This window comes from Cynocephalus volans, chromosome 11 (genome assembly GCF_027409185.1).
Source record: "Cynocephalus volans isolate mCynVol1 chromosome 11, mCynVol1.pri, whole genome shotgun sequence".
In the NCBI taxonomy this organism is placed as follows: Eukaryota; Metazoa; Chordata; class Mammalia; order Dermoptera; family Cynocephalidae; genus Cynocephalus; species Cynocephalus volans.
In genome coordinates this window covers 102749465-102777001 of record NC_084470.1, presented here as the reverse complement: position 1 = coordinate 102777001, position 27537 = coordinate 102749465, and the positions used below count along the sequence as shown (strand labels likewise).

At 39.1% G+C, this 27537-nt stretch overlaps 2 pseudogenes; one reads left to right on the top strand and one right to left on the bottom strand.

Annotated features, from left to right (window-relative positions):
* Positions 1 to 7166: 7166 nt before the first annotated feature.
* LOC134390184 (transport and Golgi organization protein 1 homolog) lies at positions 7167 to 27537 on the top strand (annotated as a pseudogene).
* Positions 10539 to 11321, bottom strand: LOC134390872 (Parkinson disease protein 7 homolog; annotated as a pseudogene).

Here is a 27537-nt window from a genome sequence, read left to right as displayed (position 1 = left end):
CTGGGCTGTGATGTGAGAGAGAAATAAACTTCTCTCTCATTTAAGCCGTTCTACCTTGGGGTTCCTTTGTCACCGCATCCTGCCAATACCCTATGTAGTACACTTAGAATGTCTTTCTTTCCACTGAGTACTTCAGGAGCAAAGGGAAATAAACTGGGGCTGCAGGAAGGGAGGAGAGGAGAAATGAAGGGCTTTGCACTCCAGATCCAATCCTGCCACAGAATGCTGGGCTCCTAACATGATAAAATGTTAGAACTGATATTTGTACCAACATGGAACAACCTTTAAAAATTACTAATATGTTACTATTAGTTAATTTTTATAAGATCTATATGTATGCAAGGTCTACGAGCATAGAGTATTTGTGGAAGAATACCAATGCAACTGTTGAGTGGCTGCCTCTGGAAGTGGGAACTGGACAGGGGACATGGTGCAGAAGAAAAGGATTCACTTTTGGTGCCTTTGGAATGTTATTTCATGTGCAACCATTCAAAAAAAGTAATATTTAAGACGTAAAAATCAACCATTCTAAAATTAATTGTTAGAGATGGCTTGGATCTCACCTGTTACCTTTTCCTCTCATTCAAGTGATTTTCACGTTTTTCAATTGACTGTGGTCCATGTGGGGCAATGAGGGGGAAATGCAGCATTTCTTGATGCCATTGTTATCAACGGATGTGGCGGCAAAATTCCTCTTGGACCTGTATGTGCAGCTTTCTATCAGAATATGAAAAAAATGAGCTTTTCCCTGGTATGTTTTTTGTTTGTTTCCAATGGAGGCAGGAATCAGAAGCAGCTTAGCATCCTGGAAGCATCTGCCTTACCGCCTCCAAACCACCCCCCACAACACACACACACACACACACACACACACGTACATACACATCATCATCATCATTTTGTTAGGGTCATTCCACAATGAAGGGGTTGCCATGTCAGAGTGGAGACAGCTCAGCTGCCCTCATTAGGCTGATTCACGCCGTCTTCCGTCCCCTCATCAGCACAAAGTCAACATTTCATCTGGGAGTTAAAATTAAGTTATCACCCTTCCAGTGAGCCCCACTGCTCCTGAAATAAAAATTTTACAACAGGAGGAACACTTAGCATTTGAAAACACTCTTCCCCTGTGACCTTGAGCTTTTATCACATGGGAGCCAAAATGAAATCTCTGAGGCAAGATTTATGAATAAATAATTAACTGTGAAAATAAAAGCAGCACTGAAAAAAAAGTAGCTCCTTTCCATTTACAGCCATAGTTCCTTCTGCACGGTCACTCTATCTTTTCAAGAAAATAAATCCAAGACATGAAGGCCTGACCTAACCTCAGGAGCCATAAGGCACTGCGACAGAGTCTGCAGGACCCACCTTTTCCACGGGCCCTGCTGGACCCTCAGACTGTGCCAGGTCAGCCAGACACTGAGCAGCAATGACAGCACTCACTGTTCCCCATCCTCCTGGGCACTGGCTTCTTCCCATCCCACTCCACTCTTCAAAAAAGAGGGTGTTGGGGAGTTTTTCCAGTGGTCTGCCAATCCCCCCCTTCTTCCCAGATGAGGGATTCAGAAGGGAGCAGCCCTGGCTGAGTCCTGCAGAGGAGACTGAGGTGCACAAACCCCACCTCGGACAGAGCAGTGCTCCCTGAGTGCAACTCACCCCATGAAACAAAAACAATGACATTGGGGAAAGTTCAGCCCACTTTCCAGGCAACTTGGAAAAAAATCACAAATATAGAGAGATCCCTCCCTCCCTTGAATGAAAACCCAGTGTTCAGAGGAGCCCAGTCCTAATCTTCCGCTTTGACAGTCATAAGTTCTCTCTGAAGAACTGTGAGTGCCTCTCCTTCCCCAAAACACTCACCTCCTGGTGCACTGCCCATCCCTGTTTAAGCAAAGAAAACACTCCAAGGGTGGGTGAGAGGAACCCAAACAGGCCTCCCACTGGGTGAGAAAGCAGAGAAGCAAGGAGCCAGGGGACCCCCAGTTGCCAGCTGGGGCTCATGACCCACAAGGAAGCATAGAAAACCCTTGACCTCCTAGATCCTAAAGCTGAAAATCTAAGGATTTTATGCTTTATTTTTGCAATTTCTATCATTTTTCTTTCAAGTGCTCTAATCTGCTTCCCTCCTAACTCTTTCAAATATTCTCTGAAGAAACATAATAGATCAAATTATACTGAATCAGAAGAAGCCATTCCCAGCCTCCTGCTCTCTACCAGGGTCTCCTTCATGAGGGAGACAGGGGTGAGTAACAAGACTATGGGCTGCAGGAGAGCCCTGTGTATACAGATAAAAGTAGCAGAAACACTCTTCCCATCAAAGGAAGTAGGCGACTTGAGGGAAACTTACGTTGTCCACCTCAATCCAGGTACCAAGCACATCCAGGCACAGGTTAGGACAGTGAGCATGCAGGAAGAAAGAACTGACTTCACCACCACACCTTCCCTAGCCCACATTTTCATTTTGCACTGGGCCCCACAAACTATGTGCTCTCTAAGAACACATTTCATAAATTTAAGGTACTTGGTGTAGCCCAGGAATCAACAAGACAGCCCCCATCTGTGCCATGTCAAGAGGTTATGTGAGAAATGACATCTCATGATGATAAAAACAATTACTATCTGATGGTCCTCTAGCCCCTAGCCATCCTGTCACTCAGGGGCAAACAGAGACAGATGAAGAATCTCCAGCTGGCTTAAGGAACCACACAAAATAGTGTTAGCTTAGCTGGAGCTGAGCTGGAGCAAATTCCAAGATGAATTCTGCTTCCAGATTGCATGAGTAGATCTAAGCTTCACTGTCGGCTTTTACGTGGGGGCTCCACCCCCCTTCCATATACCTGTCCCAACACCCAACTCCCCAAGACAGCTTCAATAGCAAATAGCATTTGTATTAGCTTGCTACAGTTATCATGGCAAAGTTCCTCAAATGGGTGGCTTAGAACAACAGCATAATTGTCTCCCAGTTCTGGGGGCTAAAAGTCTGAGGTCAATGTGTCAGCAGCGTTGGCTCCTCCTGAAGGCTGGGGGGGAGAATCTGTTCCATGTCTCTCCTGGCTTCTGATGATCTGCCTGCAGGCCTTGGCTTTTAAATGTAGCACCCAATCTTTACCTTCATATTCACATGAGGTTCTGCCTCTGTGTGTGCCTGTGTCCAAATTTCACCCTTTTATAAGGACACCAGTCATATTGGATTAGGGTTACATCTTCAATAATCCTATTTCCAAAATAGGTTACATTCTGAATTACTGCAGGTTATGACTACAACATATAAATTTGGGGGCAACATCATTCATGGGACCATAACAGGTCCCATGAGTAGACCATCAGAGACCACACTTCAACAACATGACTCCGAGGAGAGGAAGCACATCAGCTGGTTAAAAATTCACATTAAAGGTGAGCAAGTTTTGGAATGAGAGAGAAAATCCTAAGGTCCTTTGCCTCCAGAATTCAGCTGAGGTACAGCAGAAAATGTTGGAAGGACAGAGAAGACAGAAAGAGTATAAATGCTCATTATAGAATATGCGAGTAAAAGAACACAGAAAAGAGTGAGAAAGCCACAGGACAGGCTTGCTAGCTCCACATAAGGCCAGGCCCAGTCCTGAGGCTGCAGGAATAGGGACCCTTTCCAAAAAGTCACCCAGTCTGCTGTAACTTCACTGTCATTTTGTCAGTTTGGAAACTTAAACCAACACACACACACACACACACACACACACACACACACACACACACACACACACACACACACACACACACACACACACCCCTATTGTCAAATAGCCAGTCCTCTCTAACAATCTTCCAATTGATGCAGCAAGAGCCAGTTTCTTTTCCAAAGCCAGGTTCTTCCAGAAATGGGTCCTTCATCTCCAACGCTGCCCAGGAGTGAATCAATACTTCTTAACTTTATTCAGCAAAATCCCGCAGCATCTGTAGGCCTGGATATCAGAACCCTCCTAATAAATAAGAAAAGAAGCTGAAATTGCTGCACCTTTCTGAAAAACAGCAATCAATTTAGAACTTCTTCAAATATATTCCAGCATATTATAATATACATACAAAATGGCAGATGAGTATTTAAAATCCTATGAAAAGCCCCTGAATAAGTTATCACCAGTCAACCTCAGCACCTGTAATCTTGTCTACACTCCTGCTTTGGTAACAACCTGCTATGGTGTCAGCTAAGTGCTTGGATAGCAGAGGACAAAGTACATGCATGTTCCCATGGAAATCCATGTATTTATTAATGGCCCTAAATGTTCATCAAACTAGCAGACTTTAAAAATTCATTAACACTTCTGTTCTTTATCCATGAATTTGTTTTTTAATAAATGTGAGCTTGTAGTAAGGAGCTATTAGCATATCACAAATGCTGTTTGGAGGGATCTGGCAAAGTGATGAATTAGAAGGGCTTTTACTTTTCTGAACCCATGTGAATTGAAATCTTTGCAAGGCACATTAACCAAGTTTTGTCCAGGGGTAGAGCATCATGGTTTTGAATGGCCCCAGGACTACAGAATAATAATTGGCATAAATAAATACTAAGAACTCTTTGAATCCTCCCAAATACTCTACAATGTAGGTGCTATCATTATCCCCATTATATGGTCTTAGTTCCCAGGCATATTGGATTAGGGGCCCACCCTACCTCAATATGACCTTATCCTAACTTAACTAATTACATATTCAATGACTCTATTTCTAAATGAGCTCGCATTCTGAATTACTGCAGGCTCGGACTATGCTATGATTTGAATGCCCCTCCAAAACTCATGTTGAAATTTAACTGTCATTATAATCGTATTAAGAGGTGGGACTGTTAAAAGCTGTTTAGGTCATGAGGGCTCCACCCACATGAATGGATTAATGCAAATTATAAAAGAGCCTGAGGCTGTGAGTCCAATCTCTTTCTTTGTTTTATACATGCTCTTTTGTCCTTTCTCTCTCCTACCACAGTATGACACAGCAAGAAGGCCCTCGCAAGATACCAGCACCTGGATCTTGGACTTCTCAGCCTCCATAACTGTGAGAAATAAATGTCTCTACTTCATACATTACCCAGTCTGTGGTATTCTCTCATAGCAACATAAAACGACCGAGACAGACTACAACATTATGAATCCTGACAGGACGCAATTCAACCCAATACAGGCCCATGAGTAGACCTTCAGAGGCTAAGCAGTCATTAAGAAACTGCAGCTGCAGAAAAAAAGCTTGACTTCTGGATTCCATAGCAAGGAGCTACACGGAGGGAAAAAAAGAAAGATGAGGACTTTTTAAAAAAAAAAACAGGAGAAATGGGACTTTTATCCACTTTTCTTTACTGATGCCAGGTTAGAGGAGAAGGAAAGGAGAAAAGGCAGTAGAGTTCCACTCCTTTTCATGGTCAGCATCTTTTAGCTGCTCCTGTTCTCATAGTCTCTAGTCCATTTCTTCATTTCTGAAATTACAGACTCATGAGAGATGCTGCTTTTATTCCCTGTACACATCTTCCTACTTGACAAGGACATTTTCAGTGTTGCTTTGCCTCACAAAGGGTGATGGAGATACAAAAAGGATTACTCAAAGCCCATCTCTTCTGAGCAGTGAGACACCCCAAAGAGTTCATTTCCTGGAAACCTCAAGAGAGAGGCATTCCTCCTTTGGGAAATTAACCCTGAACTGGGGTTGTGCCTCGGTATTAATTCTCCAGGCCAGAAAGTTACAGAAAAGGAACATAGGTGGAGTAATGGTTAAGTATAGTTTAACAATAGAAGCTGGTAACATAGGTGAAAAAACAAAGTGACATTCCATAATGCAATTTGCAAAAGGTTAAGTTGATCCACCAACAAAAGCTTGTTCTTAGCAAATACTGTGTTTTCCTACAACAGTTTCCTCAATATTTTTACATAACAAATGCCTGCTGACCCTCCCATCCTGCTGTTGAGTTTCTGACTCTACAAGTGAAGAAAACAATTTTATCACTTCCATATGGTTATCTAGATATGCCAATACCACATATTAAAAAGTCTGTTTTTTGGGTAGCCCCCTGGCTCACTTGGGAGAGTGCGGCGCTGGTAGCACTGAGGCTATGGGTTGAGATCTTATACCGGGATGGCTGGTGCACTCGCTGGCTGAGTGTGGTGCAGACAACACCGTGCGAAGGGTCACAATCCTCTTACCAGTCAAAAGAAAAAAGCCTATTTTTCTTCAGCTGATTTTTACTGTATCACAGATGTCCACTGCAGCGGGGTCTGTTTCTGGATTTCTGTCCCATCCCGTGGTTGGTCTGTGTCCATGGGCTGGTACCCTACTGAATAATGACAGGACTTGCTCTGCCCTCTCACTGTGCCCTTCACTGCTCTTCTCCTTAGGATTTCCCTGCTTCATGCTCATTCTTCTGAATTAACTTTATATTCACCTCGAAGACATCTCTTTAAAGATCTACAAATACTTGTTTTTCTTTCTGCAGTGTAAATATGCCCAGTATCATCAACTTTTGGAGTGATTTCCAGGCCACTAATTCTCCCTGTCCTTTTCCATGAGTCAGTAACCTTAAAATGTGGGACCCAGGACTGGACCCACTAACATAGTGGTGATGATGGCATGACTGTGGCAGGATAGGCTTTTTAAAGGGGTGTCACCAGAATGGGAGGCCGTGTGAGCAGCTGGAGCTTGGGCAGACAGAGTCAGCAGAGGATGGAGGGCGCGTGGCGGCTCCTTTTCTGTATGGACGGGAGGGCAGCCGGGGGTCTCGGCACTTTTTGACATAGGGGCCAGTTCTGGGCAGCTTTAGAGGCCTGCCTTCCTCCTGTACCCTGGCCCTGGCACATGGTCCTCTCCCGGTAGCCCACTTGCTGCCTAACTCTGGCCCCTTGTGTCGCCCATCCTCGCAGCTGCTATGGCAGGAGACCCCATTCGTCGCCTCCCCCACTTGGATGCTTCTGCTCGGCTGCCGCGCTCACCCCCGCACTGCTCCATGGTTGGTTCCTTCCACAGAGGCCCCGCCCTCGCGGTGTTCACAGTGTTCACTATCGTCACCATGGTTACAGGGTTCTCAGTGTTCTGTGGCCAAAGAGCTGGCCGCGGGGCAGACTGAGTTCAGTCTCCTCTGTGAGCCGGTCTTCATTAGAGAGTCGTGTGCTGTTCCACAGGGAAGCGTCTCACCCGCTGCCTGTTCATACGTGATGGAGGCAGTCCCTGCCATTGTGCCTCCTGTAGCCACGTTGGACAGGACACTTTGGGGACCCCTGTCAGTGCTGTATACAACCCTCACAGCCAAGCTGCTGGAGGTGACCATCCCCGTTCCCACAGAGGGACCCCAGTTCTGGCAGGCGGGTGGACGAGTTCTGAGCAGAGAGGGTGCCCTGATCGACCTGGCCAAGGAAATGGATCGTGTCAGGCCTGAGGCAGGCAGGACGTTGCTGTGCTGTTTAGGGAGGCTAGTGGGAGTGTATTTCAAGTTTCATCACTTGCTCATTTCTTACTGAACAGTTAGAAGTGACAGACACTGTGTTGTGTTTAAAGCCACTATCCAAACACTGAGAACCAGTGGGTCTTTTCCCAGTAACCACTGGCACTGTTGGGGGATGGAGTCAGTATGGTAGTTAACTCGGGTACTTGTAGAGGGCAGCAAAAACAGTGTGGAGCAGGTAGGTGTTTGATGGACTATCTCCCAGGAAACATTTGAAATTAAGGTGCCGAGTTGGATAGAAGACAGTTAAATTCAGGATTGATTTAGACCAGTTACCAGGAGCTATCTGACTTAGCATGTGTCCTTCTTTATGTAAGAGTAGAATAAAATTAAAGTTTAAATTTTGAGAGGAATAACACATCCATTACCATCATATTGGTTTTATTTGCAGCCATGAAAGTTGATTACTTTCACTGGACTTAAATTTTTTCTCTTATGTGGGGTTTTTTTTTGTTTTTCTTTTTGTTTTTTTAAGTAATATAAACCACTTAACCAAGAGAAAATGTGTGATCCAGAGGGACTCTAGCCATGTGTTGGACAAAATGATGTGGCAGGGTCTCTGCTAACTGGAAATATATGATCAACTTAAAGACGTTTAGACTGGTAATAATTAAAAACACTAATAGTCAAACAAGAAATGAGAGTACCAACATCTTGTCTTTCATGAAGCAGTAAGAGCCATTGAAGCTTTTTGGGGGGTAGTTATCTGGCGGAGTTTGGCATAGAATTTCTATGGCTGACTCTTTCTGACTGCATTATTGCAAATTTCTTTAAGGCTTCCCGTTATTTCTAATATGTCTATTTCAGTTTGTTGCTACATTGCCTGATGATGTTCAGCCTGGGCCAGATTTCTATGGACTGCCATGGGAACCTGTACTTATAACAGCCTTCCTGGGAATTGTTTCATTTGGTGTATTCTTCTGGAGAACTGTCCTTGTTGTGAGTAAATTAATTTATACTTTAACTCATAAATGCAAGGGATGTTTTATAATCACTGGCCCTTTTATTTGCTTCTTTTTCAGTAACATAAATGGTAATTAATGATTATAGTTCAAGCTAACCTTCTACAATAGTGTAATCTTTCTGTTTTAGACTTACGCGCACAAAATAATGTGTATAAATTCAAGTGGCAAAGTTCACTTTATGAATCCCTTATATCAAAACCTAAAGATTAAGAATGAGGAGGGTGCACATATGCACTGTTAGTAGAATTGGGAATTCATACAGCCACTCTGAAAAGTCATTTAGTGATATGTATAAGAAGCCTTACAAATGGTCACATCCTTTTATATAATATAATATCATGTCTAATTATCTGTCCTAAAGAAATTACCAATCATGCATTAAAGATCAAATACAAGGGCATTCAGTGGAAAAGAACTTATTAGAGTGAAAACTTGTCACAACCTAAATGATCCCTGTGGTAGGGGAATTGTTAAATTATTGTATATCCATATAATGGGATATAAGGTGGCTTTACATATTTCAAAGACATTGAGGAGACGAAAGTGCTCACAATTTAACATGAAGTGGAAAAAAGCAGAAACCAAGACGTCAAAGTACAGGTAAACTGTGCATTATATAAAACACATATGGACACTCGCACCCACCCAGAAAAAATAATGCAAGGAAATACAATAGAACGATAAAAATTCTTATATCTATGAGATGAAGTAAATTTTCAGTTTTTTCCCCTTACATATAGAAGTGTTTGCCAGATTTTCTGATTTGATCATGTGCTCAGAAAATATCTTATTTGGAAATACAAGTTACATAATATTCAGACACTATTAAACTTTTGTATCCTTTTTTTCTGTACAGGATTTGACTTTCAGACATATATATGTATGTATATGTGTGTATACTCCTACATACTTTTTATTGTACTGTATGTCATTCTGCTTCACACTTGTTTCACATAATTGGGGGAAATTATTCTGTGTAAATGAACTGTGCAAATCAAAAGCTTTCATTTGAAACTTAACAGTTAAAGTGGCCAAAAGCATTGAATGCAATTCTTTCTCAAACTGAGTACTGTATTGTTTTATTAATTTCTTAACTATATTACATTCAACATATTATTGTTAATAAGTTTCCTCCCCTTGCCCAATTGATTGTAAAATCACTCCTAAAAGAAGGATTTCTTTTGCCTGGATTCTCTAGCCTCATGAGGTTTTTCCTTAGATAAAAGGAAAAGGGGAGAATAAAAGTGTGAACAGAAGGGGAAAAGGTGAAAACATTTTATATTTCCTACTCTTCTCTCTCCCATTTATAAAAACTTTAACACCTGTTTTGATTTGCACAAGGTTATGTAGTCTCTTTGTCCTGTTGCTTCTCAGCCTTAGCATTTGCCTTTTGGAAACCTGGGCCCTACGTAACTTTTAGTTTGGCTGAAAGGGAGCAAAGGAAGCTTACTCTCTCATTAGCTAGGCTGTGACAGTAGAGAAAGAGTCATTTCTTTCCACGTTGGAATTTTATGAATGCATTTTCCTGGAACAGCATTCTTGTAAGTGGTGTTTAGATACTGTACTAATAATGAGATACCATGGATGATTTTGTGGACTGGTCTGAAAGTCCCATCACCATTTATAACATTTGAAAGGAGAAACGTATTTGGAGTTCTAAAGAAATATAGTAGTAATTTTTTTAAATTAGTTACTGCTTAGATTTTATTATCCTGTAAATTTAGAGCTGTCTTCAGGGGGTGATTTAGTTTTTGCCCGTTTTGAAAGATGTTAGCTGTTATTTCTCTGTCTCTTCTGCATTTTGCTCTAGCAGTCTTCCCTTCCCTTTCAGATGTATGATCACTGTTTATAGTGGCCTGGGAAAATTAAATGATCTAACTCATGAGATTTATTTTTTTTTTGTCTAAATGCCCTGTTTATTTGGCAGACAATGTTCAGAAATGTACAGACAATTTGTAGGCTGAGAAATCTCTGTGGAGTTGTTACTTCACAACTACACTTCACAAAAGCAGTTATGACAGCTTCTCAGCACATTAACCAGTCATTTTTTGTTTGAAGTGAACACAGTGAGAATGGATTATAAGGCCTATTTCTCTAACTCACCATCAACTTCTTTTGCTCTAATCTTTAAGAACAAGTGGAGCCTTCACTTGATCAGCCACCTCCTTGATGCTCAGCACCTTGACAATAGCAAGAATAAACTCAAAGCCGGTCCCAGGACCTCGGCTTGTAAGAATCAGGCTGTCCTTTTCCACACGAGTCTGAATGGCTGTAATGACTTCCACTTATCATTTTGTTTTTAGCAAGTGGCTATGTTGTAACTTTGCTTTCAAAACCTACTTCATGGGCCAACAGAGCAATAGGACCTGCACAGATGGCAGCTATGAGGCCCTTCCTCTTTTCTTGTTCCTTCAGTGTCTCTTTCCCAGCAGCAGAGTCAGATAAATTCTGTGCACCCAGATTACCTCCTGGAGAACCACCACATTATATGGTCCTTGTTTTTTTGGCACCTTCAAGACTGGCATCAGGACAAATGACAACATCATGGCTACAGTGTACGGGGTCTTTTCCAGCCAGATGTGCAATGGTGACCTTAATCCCAACTTTTCTCATGACATCTACAGGGATGACTGTCTCCATTTCCTCTGCTCTTTTAGCCAGGATAACCAGAGCTCTTTTTCAAGGTCCGGTAATATTTTTAGATCATATTTTTAAAGACCCAAACGTGACTGAAAGGGACCACACGCCCAGAAGTATTTCTAAATTCAGCCAACAGCCAACTTTGAATAAGATTTCAAAGATGTTTTCTGTTGAATGAAAGAGGCATATCTTAGTACAAAGATTATACCTTTAATTTTGTTTCCTCAGACTCTTTTTGAACAATCATTGTTTCTAGACCTCATCTTGACTATTTTGGGTTATTAAATAAATGATTTTAGGTAAATAAGCATTAGGATATTATGAAATATTAGTCTTTTCTGTTCTAAAATTGTGTTCATTTTGTAAAATTGGTGCTCATGTAATAGATATATAAACATATCTTTAGCTGCAAGGTATATTTACCTTAGTGCTTTTTTCTCTTGAGACTATTTATGAAGTATCGCCACCAATTATATTTGAAATTCTTTCTAACCTTTTCTTTTTTTTAATCCTATGAATTCATTAGGCTGAGTCAAACCATTATAAAACTCTCACTTGGTTATGATTTTTCACCGTTATATTACGAACTATATATTTTTATTAATAAAATGTTTAACATCAAATTTAATTTTATTTCTCTCTCTTCCAGGTAAAGAGTAGAGTTTATCAAGGTAAAATTTTAGACTTATTTTATCTTTGGTAGTGTTTCCTCTGTATTGGTGTTTGTCATGAGTTTTATATAAGCTAGAAGTAGATATAATGACTTCTTATGTCTGATTGACTTATTAGCTCCCGAAAGTTTTAGTTTTCCTGAGTTGCTAGGTTGGATGATGGAGTAGATGGTGGTGATAACAATGGATAGGAGATGAGGATGAGTTAATTGTGGGACTAGAGAGAAGATGAGTAGTTTAATTTGGGGCAGCCTGACTTTAAATGTTGATGCAATGCAGATTTATTACAGGTGAACAACGTTCCTGTGCTAATGATTTAAACAATACATGAAACATTTATTAAACTAGATAATTTGAGGAATAGAAATATCAATCAATATATTTGCATTTTCATTCTGTTTCTTTTTGTAAATAACATGTATTTGAAGGGATCCCATTTTCTGAGAAGAAATGTGCTTCATGCAGAAAGGAACATCAAGCTATAACGTTTTATTATATTTCCAATTTTTGAAATATATTTAAACTAGAATCTCATTTAAATAACCATTCTATTATAAGAATATTTTTCTTAAATTTTAATAATATTTTTATATCCTTATTGCTGTAAACTACAGATTGCTCTTTAAAAAGTCATAAAAGTTTTGAAAAGAAGTTCTTTTTCCTCATAGTGTCAAGTAACATGTCTTTGCTGCTAATACATTGGGTAACAATTTTATTTAGTGACGTATTGATTTTTGCCCCCTTTTTAGTCACTGAACAGCAAATTTCTGACAAGGTGAAAAACATCACGAGAGAAAATAGAGAACTTGTTCAAAAGTTGTCAGACTATGAACAGAAGGTATAATGATTTTTTTAGTTTTGTTCCCCATTGTTCCCGCTTGAATTATTTCTGCCTGTTTTACAGTTACTATAAATTTAGTTATTATACTATTGTTAAATCATATTTTCTTATTATTCGCTACCAACCATTCAGATCTTAAGCAGTCATCATATGTGTAAAGCACTGCTTCGTTCTGGAAGGGGTCACTTATTTGGAAATAAGTTTTGGTAGAACTATAACTTATATTTTTTATTCTGAATGCTTTATTTTATATAGATCAAAGAATCAAAGAAATATATTCAAGAAACCAAGAAACAAAATATGATTCTTCGCGATGAAGCGATTAAATATAAGGTAAAATTCCCTTCTTGGGATTACATTCTGAAAACAGAAGTTAAAGTAATGAGTAATTATTACTAATCTTAATATCTTTTTTTGTAGGATAAAATCAAGACACTTGAAAAAACTAGTAAAATTCTGGATGAAACAGTTAAAAGTCTTCGTGTTATGTTAGAATCTGAGCGAGAACATACTGTCAGGAATCAGGACTTGGTAAGAGTTTTGCTGCTAAGTGTCACTGTAGTGTAACACTTTTAAATATTCTGTATACTGCATGAGCTGAACACGATATTTTCCATGCTGTTATCTAAATTAAGAGTGGGAGTCAGAGAAGTTGAACCTACTTCTGTCCATTTTTGAGGAATTTTAAGGACTAACATAATTTAAAGTGGTTTTATGGAAGTATTTTTGTCCTCAGCTCTGTGTAATTTTCATATTACTTGGTTCTGTCCTCTGAAACATGTAGAGCAACCAAGAAACTGTGACTGTGACAACTGTAACAGTCCTTACATTTGGTTCTGTAAGTTCTTTTTCGTTAACTTTTTAGATTTAGAATTACATGAAAGTTGCAAAGACAGTAGAGAGGCTTCCTGTATGTCAGACACCCAGTTGAGCTTGACCACCTAGCAAAGGTAGTCGTGCCAAGTTTTTCTGTTATGAAATTACTCTTTTCCCACCTTTTATATACTGGACTCTTTGGAAGGAAGTTACTGTGCATAGCCCACAGTCCAAGAGGGGAGAGTTATGCCCCACCTCCTTGAAGAGCCAGTATCTTCATAAATTGTTTGGAATTTCTTCTGTATGTGAAATTTATCTTATCTCCCTCAAATCCTGCCATTTTTAATTCAGGCAAGAGAATTTTTAAAGTGTTCTTGGGTTTGTTTCTTTGTTTGTTTGTTTTCTCTGCCATTAGAAAAAAATTACTGATTTGAATTGGTTTACTTGAAAGTTTGTTCATTTTCTTTGCTTTCACCTTTCTGTCTGGTCATCTACTACATTATCTCTTAACCAGGAAGGTTGTGGATGTCATGAAATATTTGTGCCCTCAATTATGGTTCCGCTTTAAGTTCTTGATTTTTCCCCTATGCCAAAATTGGTTCACATGCTTTTACCTGAAATATACAGGATGGCAGGGGGATAAGTTTTGTTATTGTTTCTTCTTTTTGGCACATATCCTGATGTTTCTACTAAAATTCTAATATATGTTTTGTGTTCTGTTTCCACATGGCAGATATTAGAAAACAGGAAATCTATAGAGAAGTTAAACAATGTTATCTGCATGAACGCTTCAGAATTTTCAGAGGTAAAGCTGACTACAATTCCTACGGAATAGTTATACTATGTTTTAGTTTTGTTGAGGAGCAAAACTGTGATGTGGGCTGAAATATGCAGAAAATGAAAACTACGTTATTTCTGGTTGGGAAATTGTAACGTGCTTGTCCTTTCGAATTAATTCACTGATAGGAATGTTTTCACATTAGGTTCAAATTGCTATTAAAGAAGATCAGCTTAGTGAAGAGAAGATGAAGTCTGAATGCCACCGGGTTCAAGAAGAAAATGCTAGGCTTATGAAGAAGAAAGAGCAGGTAAAAAAAAATAATGGATATCTTAGGTCATGTAATCTAGACAACCAAATACCATTACCTCATGAATATTTTTTCTCAGATTGGTTTTTAAGGTAATGAAATGAGCATGCAGAATTCTGTACATGGATATGCAAAGTTAAAACTCTGCTTCCAGAACTGAGTGCATGTCTACATTCTTATCTGTTCCAGAGCTCCTGTTCTGTACAATTTATGATCAGAGTGTTTAGACTTTGTCTTATCAAACATTAACCAACGACTAAATTGAGTAGCTTCAAAGGTGTAATAGATGGGCTTTTTAGACCTAAGAAGTAGGTATTTTTTAACCCTTCTTCGACTACTTAACTGCTTCATTGGCCAAGGGAAGGTTACATAATCAAGAGTCTGGACTTGGGAGACGATAGGACATGCTCTTCCATTCCTACTGGAAGTGACTTATTTGAATTGGCCCCAATTTTCTGAAGGATGCAGTGAACTGGATTAACTTCCTTGACAGATCTAGTGTTCATGCTATAGCTCTGAACGTTAAGACCACTCTCCACTTTCCTTTAGCAAGGGTTTTAACCTATAGTGACAGGTCAGGGAGGGGCTTAGTTTCTTACTTCCCAGTCTCATTCACATAGTTCTAGTGTCTTCAGTGCAAAAGCCCTAACCTGTGGGAATTCACATGTTTGACCTTTCAGTTGCAGCAGGAAATCAGAGACTGGAGTAAATCACATGATGAACTCAGTGAGCAAATCAAATCCTTTAAGAAGTCTCAGAAAGATTTACAAGTAGCTATTACTCACAAAGATGATAATATTAATGTAAGTTCATTCTCATGAATACATGCTTAATTCTCATGAATTCTCATGAAATTTGCTGGATTAAATTTGAGAGGCTCTTACGGATCCCCTTTTGCTTCTTTTCTAGGCTTTGACTGATTTCATTCCACAGTTGAATCAGTTAGAGTATGAGTCTGAATCTGAGAGTCAAAATAAAGGAGGAAAGGAGTCAGATGAATTAGCAAATGCAGAGGTGGGAGGTAAGATCAGTCTCAGGAAGTTGGACCCCTTGTTGCCTTCCTGTCTTTAATTTAGTACACTGATGCTGCTTCTCCGCTGGCAGAATTTCCTCTTAAGCTTTACAGTCATAGAAACATATCATTAGATTTCTATATAGGTCTATTTGCATTGGGCAGAGGTGGTTTGCTGGGTGTGATATAGCAATTGGAATGCAAAGAACACTGAACTTTTTTTCCATCCCATTGAGAACTAGTTGATATGCATTAGAACTGTATGGGTCATGTTTTATACCTCTAAGTATTGAACACATGCAATAGGAGAAACTTGTTTCTCAGCTTCAGAGAGATGGCATATGATTTTAATACTCATCTGTGTAGCTGTGCGGTTTTAAGCCTTACAACCAGTTTTAAGAGTACTAAGGTGGTTGGAGCTATAAACTAACTTAGGCTGTGACAGTGGAGGCTATAGGGTAGCAGTGTTTGCTGATGAAGAAAATGTTTCTAAACACAGTTTCCCAAGTTGGCTACTGCTTGCATTAGTGGTTGTTTTAAACCACACCTGATAACAGATTCTGGGGGAGAACAGAGGAGTGACTCTTTCTAAAATAAGACACTTACCCAAGCAGAGATCTGAGACAGAAGACAGAGCTTCATCTCAGATATTTCTTCTTGCTCAAAAACAGCATGGATAACATTTTTATTGTACATACTAGGAATTTACTTTTTAATTATATGTCTCTCTTAAAAGTCAATTAGTCTCATTAGTTTTGTTGGTTAATTTGCTTTTTTCTTTTAGTATTTGAACATGATAATTTTGTAGTTTTGAGGAAGTCAAGAAAATGTTAGTTAAAAAAGCAAGGGAAGAAAAAGCAATTAAAACCTTCTGTTTTTTAGGTAATCAAAATGGGAAAACGAAAACTCGAATTAAGCAGATGATGGGCATCTCTCAGGTATAATACTTTTTATAGAGTCCCATAAGTGCTTGGGAATACTAACGATGACTCACTTTTAAGAATACTTCTCTCTTGTGCACATTTTAGACACAAACTACAATATCAGTAGTTGAAGAAGATCTAAAACTCTTACAATTTAAGCTAAGAGCCTCCATGTCCACAAAATGGAACCTGCAAGGTAGGTTGCTTCTTGAAAAGAAAGCACCACATATTGGAAAGATACAAAATATCATTGGGAAGATGAGGAATGGCTTTCTGCTTTGCCCTTCTCACCCCTGTCGGCACCGCCTTCTCAACCACGTTCTGACGTCCTTGTGCACACACATAGAGCTCAACTGTTTTATCCTTTACAGATGGAATAAAGCAATTAGAAAAGGACTGCAGTTCACTGCAGTCTGCCAAAGCTGGACTGGAGGATGAATGTAATACCCTGAGACAGAAAGTGGAGATTTTGAGTGAACTATACCAGCAGAATGAGATGGCTCTGCATAAGTAAGATTTTCATTGTTAGTTGTTAACACAATTGTCATGACTAAATGTGTATACTAATGTAGATAATTTTATCTTAAAGATTATTTATGGTTTTTTCCACCTGTGATTGGTATGTGTTGTCTTTCCTTCTTTGCATTTTTTTCCCCAGAACTTGCATTTTTCTTTCTGTTCAGACCAGGCATCAGGAATTGTTGCCTGTAATTCATGTGAGGGGCGCGGTTTACTGGTAGCAGCAGCTGCTGCTGCACACGTGCTTCTTTTCTGCAGATGCACACCCTGTCTGTAGTCCACCACTTCCTCCATTTGCCTTTCTTTGTGGTCATTTATGTAATTCTGATTAGTCTTACATTTCTTTTACTAGCTCTTGATATAGTCTCTTCAAATTCCAGGTGATTTGTACAACATGTTTTTTGTAGAATAAGAACTTCAAAGGAATATATAGTTACTGAAAGTAACGGAATTAATAAAATCAAATATTCAGACTAATCATGATGTAATTATGGTAAGGATGTTAGGAGTTTTGAATACAGAAATATCTGTTTGGTGTGTATATTTAGCTATTAAACTTTTGAAATATACATCTCAAATTTGGAGCTAAGTATCTCTCAAAAGATGTATTTTTGTAGTCAATTTTGTGGTTTTTCTCCACAAAAATATTTGAATTCCTAAAAATAGCTTGTCTGTGGCATTGCTATTTGTGTTTACTCTTACACTCTACTCAGTCTGGGAGAAGGCCTGTATTGCTGAATAACGCTAACTTCTTAAAAAGTGCTTGTACTGCCTGATGCCATTAAACACTGAAAGCACACCGTTAACTTTCTCTAATTCTGCGCTCATCAAGTAACCAATTTAAATTTCTGAATTTTGTTCAGGCCAGCTCTAACAACCTGGCCCACTTGAGAGAAACATTCCTCTTTTTATTACCTTTTCTAAGAATAAGCATGTCTCTGCCCTAATAGTAGTGTGAATCATGTAAGTGACAGTTTTTCTTCAGGACTCGGGCACTGTGGCTCTATTTTATTCAGCTCCTCCAGCCTCCTTTCAGTCACCATGTCTGGTCTGTATTCTACTGTCCTCTCTCAAAGCCACTATGTTAGTTCAGGCACATGTCATCTTTTCTGCCAGTCCCCTAACTAATCACCTGTCTTCAGTCTCCCTTTCTTATGCAACTTCCTCCACACTCTGTTTAATTTTCTTGAAGCTCCAAGAGTGAATATCCTAAAATACAAGTGGGTCCATTTCATTATGTGCTTAAACTCTGTCAAGGATACCCCATTCTCTTCAGTATCCATGTTGGACTCCTCAGCAGGTATAGAGGTTGCTCCCCTTACATGGCCCCGAGCTGCCTCTCCAGGTCCATTTCCTGTAGCTCCTTCGGATGCTTCCTGACCTACAGCCACACACAGTACAGTCCCTTCATACCACTCCTCGCCTCCTTGTCATGTGTGTGGTTTTGTCCGAAGCAAAACTGTATTCTAACACTATTTCCACCTGCCAATCTCCTGCTTACTCAAATGTTTATGCTCCTTAAAATCTTTTCTGGAGGGAGTGGTGGCATAAATAGCCATAGACACTGGGTGAGTACTCATTTTTTTCTTATAATGTAACTGCTAAATATGTGTTTAAGTTTAAATCTACATATTGGCATTTGCTTTCCGTTTGTTGGTTTTTACTGTGTTTCTTTTCTTCTTCCTCTTGAATTGTTTGAACATTTTAAATTATTCTCTTCCCTTGTTTAAGCTTGGTAGTTAGTTACAGGTCATCTTGCTCATCCTGTAATGACATTTCGGTCAATGATGGACCACATGTATGATGGTAGGCCCACGGACTATAGATGTTTAGTAGGCTATAGCATTTAGGTTTGTGTACGTACACAGTCTGGTGTTTACACAGTGATGAAATCACTTAGCAATGCATTTATCAGAATGTATCCCTGTTAATTGCCACGTGACCATAGCTTAAAAGACCACAAAATTATATCACAGACTTATCAAAAAGTCTGACATAAACTAATAGATTTACCTCTCTCTGGGCTTTATTTCCATCCTGACTTAGGTGCTTCTGTGCTAGTGTATTTTAGTATCCTGTATACCTCAAACTCCACAAGACTTTTTATTGTCTTTCACAGTGCTGTCCTGCAGTGTTCATTCAATTTACACACATATTTATTGTCCCTGTAGTTCTTTATTCACCTACATCTTTGGTCTTACATTTCGGATCACTTTCATTCTACTGGAACATCCTTTAGTAACAGATTTGATGAGTTTACCTTTGTATCAGATGTCTTTATTTTGATTCCATTTTTAAAATATCTTTCTGCTGGCTGTAGAATTTTTTGCAGTTATTGAATTTCAGCACTTTAAAGATAACCAATTGCTTATTATCTGGTTTTAAAGTTTCCCTGAGGAAGCTGTCATCATTCTTATTTCCCCTCTTTCAAATGTTTCACCCCTGTCCTACCACCTTCAGTCATATTTCTTTTTGGTTTTCAGCAGTTTTATGGGGAGGTGCCCAAGAGTGGGGTTTTCGTTTTTCCCCTTTCTCTGTCTCTCTTTTGCATTCCTGCTGCTTGGGTGATGAACACCTCTTGAATTTAGAGGTATTTTTTTTTTTCTGTATTAATTTTGCCTCAGTTTGTCTTCTCCTGAGATACCAATTAAACATGTCAGGCTTTTTGAAAATTATTTCCTCTATCTCCTGCATTCTCAATTTGCTTCATTCTGGATGTTTTTTTTTTTACCTGTCTTCCAACGTACGAAAATCTCACTTCAGTTATGAAACCTGATGCTAAACTCAGTCATTGAGTTCTTAATTTCAATTACTATTATTCATTTTATAATTTCTAATCCTCTGCTGAAATTCTTGACCTTCATTTTCACTTCCTTGAATATGTAAGGCAAAATAATTTAAAAATCTGGGTAAAAATAATTCCATTATGTGAAGCCGTTGAGTCCATTTCTCTTGTATTTTAGATTTTGATCACATTGTCTTGTCTTGTGGAGTGCCTGCTCAGTTTAGATTGAGTGACAATTATGATAATGATAAAGGAAATTTGAGGCCTAGGATGGTGTGATCTTCCCACTGGAAATATTTGAGGTTATTTCTAGCAAGTCCTCATCACCTAATCCAGTCAGCAGTTAAGGTCATTCAAAAATGTCATAGTTTCTTCAAAGGACATTGTATTAACAGTTTAATATTCCATGTATCCAGCACTTTTTACTCTCAGCTCAAAGCCCAGGGCTTTTAATAGAGTTCCCCCATCTCCAGCAGCCCAGAACTCCACCTCTTTTTTATTTGAACCAGAGATCTGTTGGAAGCTATGTTCAGATTCCTTATCTCTCTGCACTGTCTTCAATGTGTCGATGATCCTAGGGGAAGAGTGGCTTAAAATGCCAGTCTTACTTGTAATTGTGAGATCCTTTTTCCTACAGCATCTTGGCCATACACATGTATCTTTCATGCCTTATCAGGTCTCTGATGCCTTCAAGCACAGTCTTTCTATTTTTGTCTAATTTTCTCATTGTTCTCAGACTAACTCATCCACTATTGGAAGCAAAATTCTCACTGGTATTTCTTCAAGTCTCAGTTTTTTCACATTTCTTACTAAACCAGAGTTAGGGAGGGATTGTTCAGTTCTTATATATATCTTTTATACATTAAACTGTGAGCTCCTTTTTTTTTACTGTGGGTATAGTACTTTACCCATACTTTTATCTTAGCACCTTACAAAGTGACTGCTGTATTATAGCCACACGTAAAATATTTGCTAAAGTACTGAATGAGCAGTTATAAAAAAATACGTAAACCTTATTCTTTGGTGTTAGTAAACTTTTTTTTACTATACCTCTTCTAATTTTGCTTCTGATTCATAGAAAGTTAACTTTCAATTTAAGTATCATGAATCAGAACTATGGGTAAAGAAGTACAAGGGTTACTAGAAAATGGCATTTTTAAACCATTAAATGTTGCTCCCTTTACAATCTATGTTATAGTCGATTGACATCATGAACTTCAAAGTTATTAGGTTGAAACCAGTTTCTAGTAGATATCACCCTGATTATGGGACCGTTTGGATTTTTTTTCTGTTCAATAAACATTGCCAATACTCAGATTGGCCTCTTTCCTTAATCATGATTCCATCGAAGTAGGTAGTAGGAGTTCCACACCTGACATGTGAAAATGTTCTCCCGTTAATTGCATAGTTACATGACATGTTCCAAGGGCTCTTTCGCTGACTACCTTTATCATGTCTTGGTTTCAGAAACAGTTCATCCATAACAAAATAAGAAATGTAACTAGTGGTCTTTCCATGGTAGAAATAAGAGAAGTAATTCTCCCTTGCTTATCCCAAATAAGCTTAGCTATGCTCGGTTGATTCGACTGGGTCTCCACACTGAAGTAACTTGAGCTTTCTTCATCTCCAGCACAAGAGATTGCCCACAGTGTTTTTACATCTGTTTTGTTCATTAGTGAGCAGAGAATTATGAGTTAGAATATGCAGGTGATTCTCCAACAGGCCATAGTTTGATTTTTATCCCTAAATGGCAGGTTTGAATTCCTTCTTACACTCTGTATGTCTGTGTATTTTTGGGAGTAGGATGGGAAGTGACATTTGAATAGAGATTTCAGCTAGACTGCTGGAAAGAAAGAGAAACACTTTCACTTGACAACCCATTTTATCTTAGGAAATTGAGTGAAGAAGAGTATGAGTGGCAAGAAAGAGAGCAGCAGCTGTCAACTGCAGATGAGAAGGTGCTTTTGGCCGCAGAGGAAGTAAAAACTTACAAGTGAGTTCAGCTTCTAAAGGTGGTGTCAATGGCTAATGAAACTAGTGTTAGTTTTTTTATAACCATCTTTACATTGTGTAGAAGAGAATAATTGTACAGAAGCATAAATGCCAGTGGGCATGAATACCTTCAGTTCTCACAAGAGAAAAACTAAATTTTATACCCAGTGCTGGCAAGACTGTATGTAAGGGAACTTGGTTAATGCAAACAGTTTGGGGGAGAGGGGAGTATATATTGCAGTGATTCTATAAGAGACCAATTTGTTATAGGATGTATCAAAAGCGATTAAAGTTACTGTGCCATTTGATAGATGCAGTAGTCATAATTCTTGGAAGTTTTCTGATAAGGGGGTAAAAAAGCTTTATCAAAGAAGATATTAATAGAATTATCTGGGAACATATTGAAGAACATATAAGGAAAGTATAATTTATCAACTCATAATCTCCATCGACTAAGAATTTCTAGCCATTAAATAATAAGGAAATTATGTCGCATTAGCTTTCAACATTCTTGTACTCTATTTATATAACCATGTAAATATGTTTTTATATGTATGGATGAAGTCTTTTAGGGTACAGTTCTTAAGAGTATTGGGAATGTGGCCAGGATGTTTGAATTTTTATCCAGTTGTGCTTTAACTGGTAAAAACAAGTGTAATTCTTAGGCGCAGAATTGAAGAAATGGAGGAAGAATTGCAGAAATCAGAGTGCTCATTTAAAGATCAGGTAATAATTCTACTGCCCTACAGTTGCAGAATTTTTTGGTATTGAATACAGACTGTTATAATGGCTATTATAATGAGTTCCAAAACATATTTTTTGATGTATGTTTTCAGATTGCTGCTCAGGAGAAAAAAGTGCATGCTAACTGGGTAAGCTTTTCTTTCTTTCCTTTACTTTGTGTGTAATCTACCACAACTGAATTTAAATATATTTTCTCCAACAGATAAGAATTCGCGATGCAGAAAGGGCTATAGCTGAAGAGAAAAGGGAAGCCGCTGACCTGAGACACAAGTCAGTGATTTTGATATCTCTATTTTTAATGCAGTTTAGTTTTTTAAAGGCTGTACTATGTGGTCTCTAATAAGGAATTGATTTCTATTTCACATTTAAGTCCATTCTTTCTCTATATTCAAGATTATTGGAAATAACTCAGAAGGTGGCACTGCTGAAAGAAGAGCCTGTGACTGTAAAACCAATGCCAGGAAGACCAAACACACAAAACCCTCCATGGAGAGGTGGGAAACATTTCGTAAAAAGCAGCATTCTGGTTTTTGGTGTAAAGTGTATATAAATTACTTTTTCTTTTGTGTGTAATAATTATGATGTCCTAGAAATAATTCCAAGAACTTACCAAAGAAAAAAAAGGTCTTAACGTGGTAACAAGACGCTGTCTTCTTCAGGTCCTCTGAGCCACAACGGCTCGTTTGGCCCATCCCCTGTGAGTGGTGGACAATGCTCCCCTCCACTGGCAGCAGAGCCACCCGGGAGGCCTCTCTCCGATACGCTCAACCCAAGAGATATGCCTAGAAGAGAATTTGGTGAGCATTCACATGTGACCTTGAAATAAACTTTTCAACAGTGCTCTTTCCCTCTTATTCAAGATTTCTAATGCAAATAACATTTTAGAATTTTGGGTCGATCCAGTAGACAGAAGCAAATTTCTTCATTTGTGTTGGTGGATAGTCTACTGCAAGATCTACTTTAGAACAGAAAGCATTTATTTATTATTTCTGTGGAGGTCCTTTTCTTGTTTTTTGTTTCTTTTAACTTTTTACTGGGAAGTAACACCCTACATCTTTAAATTTGAGGTTCCTCTCCTGAATATTATAAAACTAGCCTTAAAACTTTATAGTTTATGGAGGATATATACTTCTATATATCATCACTATAATCTGAAATACTGTACGTTTGTTTTAAAAATCCTAAATATGTCTATAATGCTAGGTAAGATATTGAAGTCCGATTATATAGTGAAACAAAGAAACCTATAGAATTGTATCAAGCTTAAATGAAGTACAGGACCAGTGCTACTAATGTGCAGGGTTTATTGCTGTTATTTCAATCCACAACCGTTCTTATTTTAATTCTTTAAGCCCGTGCATAAATTACAAGTGATTTCCCTTAATTGTATTGGGAGACCTGTTTCTAATGCCACTTTCTATCTAGAGTTGAACCCAGGTCTGTCCACAATTGGTTTATTTCTTCTGAAAAAATACATTCAAGAGCTCAGTTATCTCTTTCTCAAGGGTCAGTGGACAGGCCTCTGTCTCATTCTAATGGTCTTCTGAGGTGTCTGGGAAACCCTCTGCCTCTGGTAAGAGACCTAAGTGTGTTCAAAGAGTCTAAAGTCATGGTGGAAGGTGAGTAGAGGATTTTTTCACAGTGTACAAGTCAAAATCAGTCTAAATAAATACTCTGGCCTTTCACAGACCCAGGATCTGGTCTAGCTGCCATGATAAACAGCAACTCAAGAAGCTCTTCCCCTTCTAAGGTGACGGACGGGGGCAAGGTAAATGCTACAGCTGTTGTGAATTACAATTAGGTATTTCAGGAACATTCAGCTTTTCCTACAGCACTCTCTCTTTGCCTCATCTTCTCTTTGTGTGTTCAATTGTTTATTTTTTAAAAAGCAAACTGTTCCCCAAGAGCCTGAAGGCCCTTCAGTTCCCAGCATTACTTCTTTGGCTGATCATCCAGGAGCAGTAAGTACATAGAGGTCGAGGACTGGACTGGGCTTTTTCTTGGTGTATTTCTGGAAAGGATATGAGGAGTACTAATATACCTGGCTTTAAATTGCACTGCAGTACTGATCTCACTCTTGTCCTTGATTTGGGAATGTTGCTGAAATCTGACTAGTTGGTTGGCTGTTTTTTTCTCCACTTGCCTGTTTTGGTTAGACAACCTGTTCAGAGCATCTGCTATAATTGTAATTACCTTTAAAAATGTGAAAACTCATCATTTCAACTATATTGTGTGATTCAGGGTTGAATGCTCTTAGGGAAAGTAAATTCATTTTAAGTTGGAAAACCCATAGTTCTTATATTTTCATTTGGAAGACTGCTATTTAAAAATTTCTCCACTTCTACGCTAGGCAAAGCCCACTATGCTTTTTGGTTTTTTTTTTTTAAAGATGACTGGTAAGGAGGGCTGGCCCGTGGCTCACTCAGGAGAGTGCGGTGCTGATAAAGATGACTGGTAAGGGGATCTTAACCCTTTACTTGGTGTTGTCAGCACCATGCTCTCCAAGTGAGCGAACTGGCCATCCCTACATAGGGATCCGAACCCACGGCCTTCGTGTTATCAGCACCACACCCTCTCAATTGAACCACGGGCCAGCCCTGGCAAAGCCTACTTTGAATGATCTGAAATTACAGATTGATAACAGAAGAATGTTTGCTGCAAGTGAAATAGTAGTGAAAATCTGTAATTACCTGTTGATTCCATTCCCAGCAATGGCTTTAAATTATGTTCACATAACTGTATTCTCTTGTTACTTCTGTTGCTGTTATAGCTGGTAAGTCTTCTGATCATACCTCATAGTGCTTCTCTATGTTGAAATCAAAGAAGTTTAAATATTTGGAGTTTCCAACCCAGTTTACCATAGGAAATGATTAGTCAGTATCTTATAATATATAGTATTTCTAATGAATGAAGGTAAATATTAGAGCTGTGCCTGCCTAATTGTATATATAACATTGTTTCTGTTGGAAGATATTTCTGAGTTCCAGGGCAGGACTCCAGGAACACATATCTCTTGAGAGATCTCTTTATCCAAGGGAAGCTTGGGTTAGACCCAAAAGCCCTTTGAGGCAGAAGACTTTAGAGAGAGTAGAGACCCCTTTGTTAGAGATGAGAAGCAGAGGTGGAAAGAGCAAGGGCTTGGAGGCAAACCTGGTATTGAATTCCAGCTTGGCCTCTTCCATGCTGGGGGACCTTCAGCAAATTATCTAAAACTCTGTTCTCCCATAATGAAAATAATATGTTCATACTTAGAGATTTAGAGATCTGAGAATTCAAGATATACAAAAGCCCTTCTGAAAGTACTCTGACTAGTAGCTATTAGGACATGTGTAGAGAAAGATTTTTCATTCCTTTTTATTCTCTGCATTCTTAATATGAAAATAAAGAGCTATTGTGGTGAATGGAGGGAGTGACTGCCTTAGAGGGACATCACAGTGTGTGTGGTGTGGCTTCTTCATTAATCAGGAGTCATCTCCATTGATAATCTTTGACAGTCCTCCAGCTTTTCCCTTCCATTCGCAGACACAAACAGTAATATGCTTACAGTGAGACCGTTCACTCCTGTGGCATCCCTATAACCTCTCTAAGCTGTCAGTGAGAACAAACGGGGGAGGGATAGAATTTTGTGGCACTGATTCTGTTCTTTGGACAGGTGTCTGACATCTGCTTCTTTGGGTTTTACCTTTTACTGGTGTTGGTGCTTTTGTCTGTCCTACCGAAGTATTTTCAAAACTTGAATTGCTTCTATTCTGCAGGTTAATATGGCTCCTAAAGGCCCCCCACCTCGTTTTCCGGGGGTGCCCCCCATGAGCTCCCTCGTTGGAGGCCCCATCCCACCACCCATTCGATATGGACCACCTCCTCACCTCTGCGGGCCTTTCTGGCCTCGGCCATTTCCTCCACCATTCGGTATGATGATTTGAATAGTAGTAACTGACTTGTAAAGCATATTCATCTTTTCTCTCTGTTCCTCGCTAAAACAGTTGCTATTGCAGGGCTTTGCAATACAAGGATAAAGCTGACTGTGTAGATTTTAATTTTGGCTCAAGTTCTTAGGACACATGGAGTGCTCCACAGTCTCTCTGTACTAAGATGGCAGTAACTATCTCATCTAGAAAAGAAAAGGAGCTATTGATAGACAGATATATGATTTCTGCAGCTGTATATTAAACACCCATGGCTATGTACCAGGCTCTGCAATGGATAGAAAGGTGGTTAAGACACATCCCTTAACTCAAGATGTCCTGTAGGTCACAGACACATAGATTCTACAACATAAAGCTTGTGATCACCCATAACAGAAGCATAAGAAATGGGTCACAGAACACAAAAGAAGGAAAGGTTAAAGCCTCACTCCTCACTTGGCAATAGATGAGGAGTTTTGAAAGAGAAGGTAGGATGTAATAGCTATCCAGTGAATGTTGCTGATTTTCATTGGTGAAGCTAGAAGGTCTTCTCCAGCAGAGCAAGCACCTTGAATTTGATGGTGTTTGTTAGTTCTATGCTGAGCTATTGCATGAATTTTTACAGTAGTACACAATGGAGTTTCCTTTATCAAAATTTCTTTGTTGCAGGGAAGCCCTATTTCATAATCTGTCACTTTTGGTATGGTATTATGGTATGTCCAAGTACAAATTGAGCTCTTATGAGAAAAAGATGGCAAGACTGTATAGTGGAAAGAATGCAGGTGTGGAGCTAGGTAGAGCCATGTTTAAATCCTGCCCATGCTCCTTGGTGGCTGGCTGGCCAAAGGCATGTAACTTAAAAATGCTGAGTCTCAGTTTGCCTCATGTATAAAACCGGGATGCCACCAGTTGACGTTCTAAGGTTGTGAGAAATTAGAGAATATGTTAATGTACCTGGAATCATCTTAATTTAGATAGGTTCCTAGGTATTTTTACATGACTGAATGTTTGTTTTCCAGGTCCTCGTATGCGTCCACCACTAGACTGAAGAGAATATGCACCAGGCGTTCCACCTGGAAGATGGGACCTGCCTTTTGACCCTCGGGGATTTCGACCAGGACCCACACCATTTACACCTTTTGGCTCTCTTGGCCCAAGAGAGTACTTTATTTCTGATAAATAA